Genomic DNA, 12,705 nt, shown 5'->3' on the forward strand with positions numbered 1-12,705 from the left:
TAGAGGTCTTTTCCAACCTCAATGATTCTATGATTCTATGATTCTATGACACCCAGTCAGTCCCCGAGCAGCAGTTGCTGCCCCCCAGCCAACTCCCCCCAGCTTATATACTGAGCATGATGTCACATGGTATGGAACATCCCTTTGGCCAGTTTGGGTCAGCTGTCCTGGCTGTGCTCCCTCCCAGCTTCTTGTGCACCTCCTCGCTGGCAGAGTATGGGAAGCTGAAAAGTCCTTGACTTAGTATAAACACTGCTTAGCAACAACTGAAACATCAGTGTGTTATCACATTGTTCTCATGCTAAATCCAAAACACAGCACTATGCCAGCTGCTAGGGTGAAAATTAACTCTATCCCAGACGAAACCAGGACAAAGGCTTATATAGAAAGCAGACAGGCCTCGCACTCCCACTGCAACAAATATTTTCAAAGCTATGCCAAAAAAAAATTACACAGCTAAAGAAAGTGCATGTTGTGCTACTTATTAACAATGCTTTGTTTTTTATTGTTTATTTTGCTTTTATCTGGTTTGCTTTGGCAAACTTCTTTGTTACTCTTCCCTTCATTCACATACATAGCATGCTGAACATATTCTGAAATGGCTTTTCTTTATACCTTTTTTTATGGCAAGATATCAACTGTTTTATTAAAAGGCTTCCACTTCAGCACAAATCTCAGAAAATACTGTGGAAAATAAGTATGTGCCTATGTCAATATGATTTTTTTAAGGTATTAAATATCTATTTCTTTTCTCCTTATGCTCTTTTTATTGCTGCCATGATGCTGAGGAATGTTAAATTGCCCTCTTGGACTGCTATGAAAACTGGAATCGGGCATCTCTCAGCTTTCCTCTTGAGCTGCAGAACTCTAAAATGTAAGGATGGATTCTCTGTCTGTTTTTCCATCTCTGCTGGAGACATGAGAGAAGATTTCAACCGTACAGCTGTGGATCACTTTGAAAATCCTTCTGGCACATAGACTGCTGCATTTCAGTGTTTTTTTCTTAGGAAATATTCCTGTTACATTCTCCGTGCATCAATGCCTGTCCTCTCCTTTATTTTTATCCTTTTTTCTTTTTAATAAAAGGTAAAAGGTGAAGTCATTCATGATGCAAGTCCCTTTAAAACAAAAAAGAACAACTCCTCCCTTGTTTCAGCTTTAGTTGTAGGAGTGCTGCATGTAGAACTTGTGCAATATTGAGGTGAGACAATTACTGCTGTATTATATGAAATGTGGTTAGGTAAAATCAGTCTGGATTCACCTCTTCAAAAAAAGAACGGCTTCTTAAATTGCTGTTACTGCTATCACTTCACAGGTCTGATTGTGCAGGGATAATATCCCTTTAGCTGTATCAGTACTTAGCTCAGAAGCAATATCCCAAGTGGTTTTCCATATTTTTCCTATTTTTTTCTGATGGTACTTAATTGCCAAAGTATTAGGTAGTTCAAGTCACTGAAACAGTAAATCATTGAGACAAGGGAAACCTATAACTCATTCACAGAGATTCAAGTCCTGCATGTCTTAATATGGACAGCCATCTCAATTTCTCTTGGACTAGAGCCAGGATGACTTCACATAGGTAAGTAAAAATAGAGCTGTTTTTATTGCATGTGTTTACAGTAAAATATCAATGGCTCAGGTAGGATGCTGGTTCAGCAACAGCCACAACTATAGGATTACCCTTTCAGGAATACAACAAAATAATGTTTAGTCACTGTGTACGAGGTGGATGCGGGAATTTTGCCTCCCATACTTCCCTCCATGGTGTGTCGGCCATACCACCTACTTTAACATACTTCAAGAGTGGTTCAGCTCAAAGACTAGCAGGCTGCTCTGCCTGGGGGTCTAGGCAAGGCCATCATTATAGCTGGAAGACCCACAGAGGTTGTAACAGCAATACTCAGGTCTCCCCTCTCTCCAGACTGGCAGTAAGGTGACCAGTATGAAAAAGGAAAGGCAGCTGGAATCTTTAGGAGAAGATAGTAAAATAAAAACAAAAAACCAGGGTCTTTTGCACTTCTAAACCCAGCCAACTTACCCCTTCCCACATCCAATCCTAAACCAAACCTCAGAGTGTGCAGAGATGCTCACCAGGCTCTGCCTCCAATGGATGTTCCCGGCACGACTGGCATCAGAAGGGGCAGAGTACTCCATGTGAGGTCCCAAGAAAGACGGTTGGTATTTGATGAAAAGTTGGTGTGGGGTGTTGTTTGTTTTGAAGTGTGTGTGTATACATGCATAAATACATGTGTATGTACATATACATACATGCATGTATATCCTTTGAAATCACAAGATTCAATTTTACAGACTTTCTACTTTAAGTCATAGCTTTGGCCAACTGATCTGGTGAAATAAGACCTAGAGGTCTGCAATCCTCAAGTTTCCTCCCAGCATGTTTTTTGAAGATGACTCTCTTTGCTCCCATGTCATCTCTTGGCTTGTCAGGATGAGAACATGTGTTTTGGAAACGTACTTAGCCACTTTGTCAAATCCCTTCCAATCTTTTGGTTCCATTTCACTCCAGTGGCTTGTCACAATATATTAATTCTTTCTAACCAGACTGAAAAATACTTTTCACCAACTCTGCTGGCAACGCATGCTTTTTTCACAGCTTCTCACAGCTGTAGTTTAAATCATAAAGTGCCAGGTACCTGACAAGTAGCCATGGTGCCACAGACACATGAAAATACACTGTGAGGAAGGACACAAAAAGCTAAAGACAATTTATGAGTTTTGGACACTGTACTTGGACTTTCAGTGTGGGTGGCCTTCTCTACTGCCTTTGGTAACACGGAGAAATATTACCCAACCTAAGTGTGTGTCTAAGCTCACTACTACATGATATATCCTTCTAAATTATTTAGTCCTTGCTTGGAAAACAATCTGGTTCTAAATTCTTTAGAGTAAGGAGTCTGCTTGCCAAAGGGGAAAATAAACACGCGCTAAAGCAAACTGAAGAAAACACTAAGCTATGCAATACTCTTATGGTGTTACACAAAGTGAAAATGAGTTTTCTTAAAGACACAAGTAAATCTCTTTTATTCCTCACTAGGAGTCTCAGGCAAAGCACCACCAGCAAACTCAGATCTTCTCTTATCTGTGCAAAAATCTGAATTGTTTCTGAAATGGACCATAGGGTTGTCACTACACTGGACATTGAGCCCTAGATCCAGGGCCGGGATATGCTGCACATTATCATTACAGAGCATAAACATGGTATCATATTAATTTTGTAAAATGTATTTGTTTGTCCTTCTTATGCATAGACTTCTTGTTCTATTTGTCAAGCAATTACAGCTCTAAATCTCCACTATGCCTCATAACATTCACTTATCACTGGTAGAATCATTAAGTGCATAAAATGCTTCAGACAGTCTCAGTCTCCTTCCTGCTCTTTCTCTCCTTGGGAAAACATGCAACTTCCATTCCAAACTTGTTTTACTGCTTAAAATCTGCTTTCTAATAAGCCTATGATAAGCTATGGAGCATTTCTGTTTAATTTTCTGTTTGTATCATGATTCACAGTGAATTTTTGGAAAGGAAAGGAAATGTTTCAAAACCTGTTGCCTAATTAAGTGGAAGTCAGTGATCAGAGCCTTACATAAAGGCAGATGCAACACCCTGAGAAAGGAGGGAGGAGAATAGTGGATTGGACTGCAAGCTGTAGCCATTTCACATGACCCAGATGGGTCTTGCCCCTTCCTGGCTATATCCAGTTAATGACAGAGGCACATGTGCTTGCACCGGGCCATGTGAACAGGGAAAGGCAGTGGTAGAATGAGAAATTACAGCTAAGAGAAAGCACCCACTTTCTAGACTGCTGCTGTGTGGCATTGGCAGCTTTTCTCCTGCTCTGATCACCCACAGAGCCAACGCAGAGAGTCAGCGACTCAGCAGCTGCAACTGGCAGGTAGGGCTGAAGAGCTGAAATTATGAATTTAAGCTAGGGATGGCTGATTTGCAGTACTACATCAAGGGGGCAGAAGGACAGGGATAACTGGGGAATGAAAGAACATATTGCCCCCCTCATAATTTCATTACTGTGTAAAACACTGAGCAAACTGGACATACTAAAAAAAAATCTCATCTTTCTGCTATTTTAATATTCCAAAAGGCCCCTGACTATAATTCTTTAAGCTGAGGTAGCCCTATGGTCACCAATCATAATAAAGGCTGTATTGCACTGGGGCTGTAAACTCATACTACAAAAATATTATTTCTTATCCCAAAAGGATTTGAAGAGTTCAATGACAATTTAACTAGGCTGGGGGAACAGTATTCATTTTCATTACAGCTTCCCTTAAAATTATACATGCATATATACACACACACACACACATAAATAAAAAGTAGGGGTGATCTGTATTGAAGTTCTCATTGTTTCAACATTTGCTTTCAGACTGTGATGCAAAAAATCAGTCTCGAGGTGTACACTTTACAGAAAAGCTCTAATCTCCATAAAATTGCAAGGATAATCAAAATACTTCATTCACAAGCAATATATAACCTGAATGTTTTTCCATACTCTGATGAGAGAGGCTGGGGTTTTGTCTTTTCTTCATTTTCTTCAGAATAAGACATAATTTCTCTTTATAAAATCTGGCCGGAACCTTCAAGCATCTGCAGCAAAGCTCCCTACTAATATAGATTCTGACTTACGTTCTCCAATGATAGCTGTCATGGGTTTTCCAGAAGATTAAACCTGTGTTACTTTACATGTAGAGTAGAATGCACTTGTGTTTAAGTACAGAGCGAGAATACGGTAATTTTAAATATAAAACCAATTCCACTTTCCAATTTGCAACCATGACATAAGAGAATCATTCTACTTTGTCTTCATGTAACTTTAATGACTTTCATATCAAACCAGGGCTGAAATACTGGGAACTGGTGGACAGTCTAACTCTGGAGAGATTACTCCTGTAACAGGATATTTTGAGACCTAGACTACAGGTATGGATGCAGAATACAATAATTAAGGATTTGCTTCCAGCACAACCTCCCTGGAAAAGACAATCCAGGTTTGTAGTGGGAATAACTAACAAGTTATTTAAGATTAAATCCTTCAGATCTCCTATTCAAGAGTGCAAAGAATCCGATCATCATTCATCCGCCTCCTCAGAATATAGGATCAAGAAGACTTTACGTATTATGGATCCTGAATTGTTTTACAAGACACAGGCAGGTATGAACACCTTTATTTGACAGAAGAGCTTGAAAGACAGAAAGTTTAGGTGACATATACCCCAGATAAAATGATAGCAGAGACAAGAAACAATTGCCTGCCTCTAGCACCCGCTGCTCTATGGATGCCTACCTTGCTCAAAAAAAATCCTATCACCTCTTTCTATTTACACATGACAAACTGGGACCAATAGAAAGCTGCCAGAGTACTTGGCATGCTTTGCTCTGTAGTAAGTGCCCTATTCCTGCAGGGCAGCTTGTGTAATTACTGCTTAAGAGCAGCTTTTTTGCTGAGGGTTGACATTTGCAAGAAGAAAAGTCACAGCTGCCAAAGACAGAGTAACAATGCAGCCCTGTGGTAAACATAAAGAACAAAAAAACAGGGGAGAAGGGGAAGAATAGCTGCTCAAGAGCACCACTGGAGAAGCTGGCCACTGCTTCAAGATCTGCAGTTTCCCTGGGGTTCAGACAGATTATTCATTACAAATATTTACCTGGCAAGTGTTGGCATTTTTCTTTAAGATCTATATTGCTTGAGAATATTACTGACACAGAACGCATTTTTTTCAATGTAAAATATTGATTTTCAGGTAAACTTGCCAGTGTGAAGGCTAAAATGGAAAAGGTGAGTTACAGACAAACTTTCTCAGGTCCTTCATTGTTTTGATATAGAATATAACACACTAAACCAATCTTTTTAGGCCAGGCTATTCTTTCATTTTTCTCTGACTAGAAATTAGATTAATTTTTTCAGCCAACAAAAAAGTGGAAGAATATTTCTGCTTTTAACAGAAAAAGCAGAAACATTCCTCAGACTCTGAGGTTTGACAAGTCTTACAGATTCAGAGGCAATTGAGAGGTTTGGCCTACTCAGATTAAATTCTATAATCACATGCTTCTCTGAAATGTGGACTTGTGCTCCTCCATTTTCTAGCGCTGCTATGTAAAGTTATATTTTACTTTTAGAAATACGAAGAGCAGGAAATTTGTTTCATAAGGGAGGATATTTGGCTAGATATTTGAGCACAGGGAGTAATCCCGTTGAATATTTTACTTAGCAATGATTTTCCTTTCTGGCAGCCTGTAGGATGGAATCCATTCCATTATACTGAGAGCAGTTTAAGACAATCCACCAACAAAACCTACCCACATTCAAGTCCCACATTTATACACACACATTCATACGTATACACTTTGTACATACTAGGTAGTTCATTTGCTTTCAGTGGACCTTCCCATATCATGACCTTGACTAATCAAGGGGTCCTAGATCTGTTACCAAATTGCAGTCTATTCAAAGTGCATAATTTGGTGATTTGCACATATTAAAAGAAATTATCATTCTGGGTAGATTGGGGAACAGCTGTATGTGCTGTTGTAGCACATCATGTTGTTAACTTTGGGGCACTGCCCCAGGTAGGTCATTCCCCAAGCTCTCAGTTGAAAAGTAACCAGTACACTTTACCATGCAACACTCAATTGAAAATATTTGAGATACAACATACCAGACTAGTTGCTGACATTGTGCAGTTTCTCCAAAGCTAGAACCAAGATGATTAGAGAACAGATGGGTCTTTTGAGCCAAAAGGGGTAAAATTTTCAAAGAAAACAAGGACACACAGTGAAAGAAAAATTTCTACAAAAGCGAATATTTTCATACATAGGACTTCCGCAGCTGATGATCCCTTTTCTAGTCTTGTATATACCAATGTTCAAACCCAACAGAATACAAACATGTAGTTACACACCTTCAGAGAAGATAATGACCATGCTGCTGAGGCACATGACAATGACAAGTTAGACCTATGGCTGGAGTATGTTTGAAAGCAGACAGATAATAGAGAAGAATAGCAGTAAGTTGCAGTAAGTTCCAGCAGCAGCCTTGTCAGACTCATGCTGTTTCCTTTTACTCCAGTATATTGCTAAAATTCCCTTCAGGAAGAATATAAACATGAAACTACTTTAAGGTGTTGCATACTGATCAGAGACAGCTAGCAAGAGCTCCCAAAGCTCAGAAGCTGTGCATGATAAGAAGGGTGGAGAAGAGAAAAAGTTTCTGTTCATTTATGTTTCCTTCAAGCAGAATGGAGCTCTTCTGCCAGCATGATCTGGTGGAAACTTAATCTCTCTTGATTTGGTCACTTGATTTGATTTCACAAAGGGTGGGACCCTCCTGTCAGTAAAGTCAACAGGAATTTCCACTGTGACAGGAATGGGCTTTATACTGTTCATTTGAGATCATCCCTTCAAGTCAGGAGCTGTTCTACTTTTTATTAAACAAAATTAATACTGTTTGGTTTTTTTTTTAAATAGGTGTTCCACAAATAGCTTCAGTTTCATTGATTCCAACTGGTAAGTACCGACATGCTTGCAAAAATAGTGCGTAGTTGACAGACAGGAACAGTATTTAATTTTCTTCTAATCAAAATGTAGAAAGATTCTAATCCCTTCATTGAAACAGTAGAGACAATGGACTCAATTTCCTTTTACAGGTTGGGTGGTTTTTTTTCCCTAAATGCTCCACACGTACACATTTATTTATTCTAATATTCTTGCAATGCATACCTGACAACCTCCTTTTGGCCCCTTCAATGGCAGACATAACCCAGGATTATTACTACAGTCTTAGCTTTGCTGTCTTGTCTTCTCTTCAGAACCCTCGGCATATGTGACTTGCACTGTACTGGCTAACAGGTTATGCCACCAACTGCACTCTGCAGAAATAAAAGCATTTAGTAACTTTAGAGCTGTGATAAAATTCTTCTCTCTTCCAAGACTTTTCCAAGCTAATAGTATTGCCATTTTAGAGGTTAAAAGTTTTACAGTTCCATGATTAAACCCAAGGTGAAAGATCAGCAGAAGAAAATCAAATTGCTCCTCAGCCTGTTAGATTCAGCGTTTCAATAGCCGTCATATAGTAGCTGCTTGTACTTAAAGCCCCCAGGTACCCTCCAGCCCCTAGTTTGCTTAAATAAAGGTATGGTAAGACAAAAAACCCAAACCAAATATATGGCAGGTCTAGTCCCGTCTGATCTTTATTTCAGAGCAGTTTGTATTTCCCAAGATATGCTGTATATCAGGCTATCAAAGGATATTTTTATTAGTTTTTGAATTTCAGCTTTACATCATTATTCCGTACATTAAATCTAGCATGCATTTTTACTCAAAGCACCAACCTTCATCTATATTCCATTTATGTTTTGACAAGACTAGGGATATTACTTTCTCTTACTTTTGTGCTTGATTATTAGACTTACATGACTTACACCGATATTTATCAGCGAAGCTAAAGAAGCTACTCTGCCTTTTGTTAGGCATCTGCATTACTGTTTTATGTACTGGCTTATAGGTAATAGAATTACATTAAGACTCCAGCACTAAGTTTATTGTATTTGATCAAATTTGTTTGCAAATGGAAATATTACATTCAAGCTACATTAAAATAAGTCATCTACAGAGATCTGCAGATAGTATATTACTCATAGGGAAGGTTTCTGTACATATTAATAGTTACTCAGTTCTTCCAGGTACTCATTTTACTTAATACTTTCAAGACAATCGATGTAATATCTCCCATTCAAACATATGAATGGATTAACTGTACAGCAGCCTTTTGCAGAGTTGCATTTCTGGAAAGGACAAGCATACTGCCAGTACCAGGTTCCAGTTCAGTTTAAATTAAAGCATATCTATTCTGATTCCAAACTGTAGCTTTATTACAAAATAGCAATCAGTAATAATAAAGGTAACAAAACATGAATTAAAACACAGCTGCATAAAACATTGCCTTCATATAGTATGACCACACACTTATTTATGCTTCAGAAACCATGACTTATTTCTCTCACAAGCAATAGCATTTAATAGTCCCATTAAACAAATGTGGAAAATGACAAAAATGCAGTAAAAGAGCAATAACGTATGAATGTCAAAAATATGCAATTATTTAAGATACAGACTATGTGATTAATGTCTTATGAAGCTGATACAGCTTTGAGTCCAGATCAGACTCCTACAGAAGTCCAAGACTATGTCACATTAAAAAGCTCATCTTTATACCTGTACGTTTAACAGATCTGGAGGATGAGATAGAATGACGCAGATTATATTTGGAAGACTTAGACCGGTGGGTGCTGCCTTACAGAGCCTTACCCTTCTATTTACGCAATCCTAGTTTTTCCTGAGACGGTCTACTAGTTGGAAAGCATTTTCTGTATATACAACACTCATAACAACAACCTACAGCAATATTTCTCAAGAATCAGGCCATTAGGTACGAGCATGGATCTAGAATATCACCTCTCAGGAACATTCTGGATGAGTAGATTCCCCTCCATCTTCTGCACATGAATGAAATTTAGCTTACGTCTCTTTCTTGTTATTAACTGATACCACCACCACCCCAAAAAAAACCGCAAAGAAAACAGATTACAGAAAAGATTAGAGTTTTATGGCAGTACAGCCCTTTCTCTGTTTCCCTTTCCAGAGCAAAGATCTCTTACACTTCTTGTCTTCTTCCCAAATAAGCTCTACAATAGCTACTTCAGAGGAAGTCAAATCAAGTGATTACTGCTGTTCTGCCTCCACAAAGCAGATCAAAAACATAAATAATAAAAGCTGCTGTTAATGTTTCTATGTGAAGTTACTACCAAGGATGAGCTGTGCCTGAAACCGGTATGCAGGGAGATATTCTTTGCTTGCTCATTGTCTTTGAAAAATATTAATGAAATTACTTGGTTTTAACAGAGAAAAAAGTTGAGGTTTTTTTTAGTCTGGGGGCAACTGGCATCATAATGTATTTTCTGCACTATGGGTAACACCTGGCAGTATCTCCTTGTAGAGCTATAAAAGAGAGTTGCTTGTACAACTTGGAAAGGAGGCAATTTACTGAAATTAGGTAATTCACCACTTGGGAAAAAATGCTCTGTGCTCTCCTTGGAAAACCCCACAGTATCTCTAAGGAAAGACAAGGGCATTCTTTGCCTTGTGTTGCTCATTAGCCAAATTGCAGACACAGCTATTCATTTGGTGAAATTTAAGAACAGCTAAACTAGATCTCACAGCTCTGTGCCATTTCTTCCAGTATGCTGTTTCTGACTGTAACTAATACTAGATGTTTCAAAGAAAGGTAGGAGATCCCCAAGTGACCATGTAGCAGATGATGTTTTAACAGCCTGCGCATAAAGAAGGATCTTCTCCAGACCAGTAGCATGAAGATTTTGTAACAGTTATTGACAGAACGCAAACCAAATAACTTCCAAATGGAAAAAGAAAATTTTCTTTTGCTTTGCTTTGATTTCTGCCAAAGATAAACATTTTGCAGGAAAATTTGCAGTTTTAAATTTTGGTGGTAGACTAAGAGCTATTTGCAATAGCTTCCTTCCCAGAGATTGCTTCTAAACTCCATCAGTCTTCAGGCTTGGCTTATTTCCAGCAGGCACAGCCCCAGTGTGTTCGGAGAAAAAGGGAGAGGGGTCTGCACAGACACCCTCTCCCTGCTCTCCTGCCTCCACGCCACACCAGGGGGTGCAGGTAGGCCCAGAGCATAGGACTGCAGCCAAGGAAAACCCTTTTTTTTTTGGCCTGAGGACTATGCAGTGCCAAACCATTTCTGCAGCTTCAGAGGAGCAGTACTGCTGGGTAGCAGCCAGGGATCCTGCAAGCTGCCAGCACTGTGGGCAAGAGAAGAACAGAAGAGACTTACGGCGGAGGTTTAAAGCCCTCCTAGCTTTCCCAATGAAATCTAAGCCCAGTTTTGAGGTACAGCTCCAGCCTTCTGTTACTGACATCACCAACGTGCTATTATCTGACCTGAACGTTCCTAACACTTATCAGCTTCCTTTCAGACTCTTATTTTAAATAATGCCCCTCAATATCATGATTTGTCTGACCAGGAATCTAGTCCCATTTTGGTTTTGAGAAGTCCAGCTCCCTTCTGCAAATGTTCTTCCTACTTCACTTTAAACATAAAACTAGAATTAATTCTGAAAAAGTTACTGAATATTTTCTTTCTAGCAGCCTACTGCATTTCCATATACATTTTTCTGACTTAATGGTAACAGCAGGTATTACAACTGCATGATCTTCCCAAGAAGCAAAATCTGTTAAAGGCTAATTTATCAGCTACCCATCACTCACGCACCTTTGCTAGGGAGGTAAAGTCAATACCAGTTTTCAAGGTGATCACTACCTCCATGATCACTTATGCTTCCTCTGCCAGACTCCTGACTGAATTGCAAGCAGTATGAATACAAGTGAAGAGCACTGGAGAACATAATTTTCACTCCTGTAAAGAGGCTTTCAAATATTATCAGCTTAGTATCCCAAAAATGTAATTTGATTTGCAATGGAAAATGCATTCTTACATGGATGCTTTGCATGTATTATAACCAATTTTGCTTAAAACTGCATTCTGTGCTCCCTGGGTGTAGAAGACCAAAATGACCCTCATGACACAGTATTGACAGAAATATTTTCATGTTTTAAGTAAAAATAATTTGATTGCAAAATGTCTGCTGTATAGAGCACCAGTTATACATATGCCAAACATGGAATCCACTCAGAATTATTACGCTTCTTATGTCTTACCTTTACATTAAACATAATTCCTTTGGCACCCTGGTCTAAGTTTAAACTTGAAATTCTTACTTTATAACCAGATGCAGCAGCAGGCATATTTCATTCTGCCAATTCAGAATATATGCTATATCCTGTGGCATACTATTTGACTTTTCAGTGTCAGCATGACTGACTATCCATTGGAAGATTTAAAAATCTTAACTTCTTCATCACTGAAGTGTTTTTGACGTTCACCTACAGCTCACTTAAGTTTGGAGGGTGCAACAGATTTTAACATACAGATACTAGCAGCTGTCTTCAAGGCAAGCAGAATGAGTATCATTTATTCCCCTTAAGGCTTCAGCGGAACCTAAACACTTCTGCTTAGAGCAAAATGATCTTGTCTGAACTTTGAGAACTCCATTTGCTATGCTTCATGTCTGTGCAACTCCAGACTTTTGGATGAGACTTAAACAATCCCAGGAGTTTACTTCTTTTTCCTCCCAGGCATTATGAATCCTTGAATGCCTCGCTACCTCAATCAGACTGGATTTACCTTTATAGTCTGCAGGGACTGATAGATCCTACAGGTCTTAAGCTCTCCATCTTTAGAGAAGCTGACTAAACCATCTCCAGTTATAACAAGGGGCAGAAAAAAATTAAAGCCTCAAAGATTAGTCAGCTTAACTTGACAATTCCCATAGGAACCATTTTCCATTGAGATCCTGTATTTTAAGAGTTGGATTTCTTAATGTGTCTCCCGGTATTTGACCTCCCTCTTCAGAAATAAATGATGTGTTGTACATGAAGGGAACCAGGTATAGTTCTACTCAGTCTTGTTCTTTGTAAAGTTTTCAAAGCACCTCGGTCTGGCAAACTCCATCCCAAAGTGTTTAAAGAGCTGACACCACTACCTTTAAAAATTTGTGAAGGGTGTACACAGTAAAAAGATCATAAAAG

This window comes from Aptenodytes patagonicus, chromosome 9 (assembly GCF_965638725.1).
Source record: "Aptenodytes patagonicus chromosome 9, bAptPat1.pri.cur, whole genome shotgun sequence".
Lineage (NCBI taxonomy): Eukaryota > Metazoa > Chordata > Aves > Sphenisciformes > Spheniscidae > Aptenodytes > Aptenodytes patagonicus.